Below are 312 nucleotides of genomic sequence, written 5' to 3' on the forward strand. Positions count from 1 at the left end.
CCCCCCCTACCCCACCGACAACGTGACTGTGGGTTGTAAATCCTTTTCTGTGGGGATTAATCTCCTGCATGAATGACCGGCGGCGACAAAGGACGAAATCCCGTTGCTTGATGCAAGCACACACATACACACACGAGCACGCGCGCGCGCGCTAAACGGTGCTTGCTGGCCGATTTATCACCGATTCTTTTGAACTTCACGTCTTCTTCCTTCCTTCTCCGTTTCCTTCTTTATTCTCCTTTTCTCTCCTTCTTCTTCTCCTCTTCCTATCTCCTCTTTGTCTCCTCCTCTACGCTCCTTCTTCATCAGCTC

This window comes from Penaeus monodon, chromosome 20 (assembly GCF_015228065.2).
Source record: "Penaeus monodon isolate SGIC_2016 chromosome 20, NSTDA_Pmon_1, whole genome shotgun sequence".
Lineage (NCBI taxonomy): Eukaryota > Metazoa > Arthropoda > Malacostraca > Decapoda > Penaeidae > Penaeus > Penaeus monodon.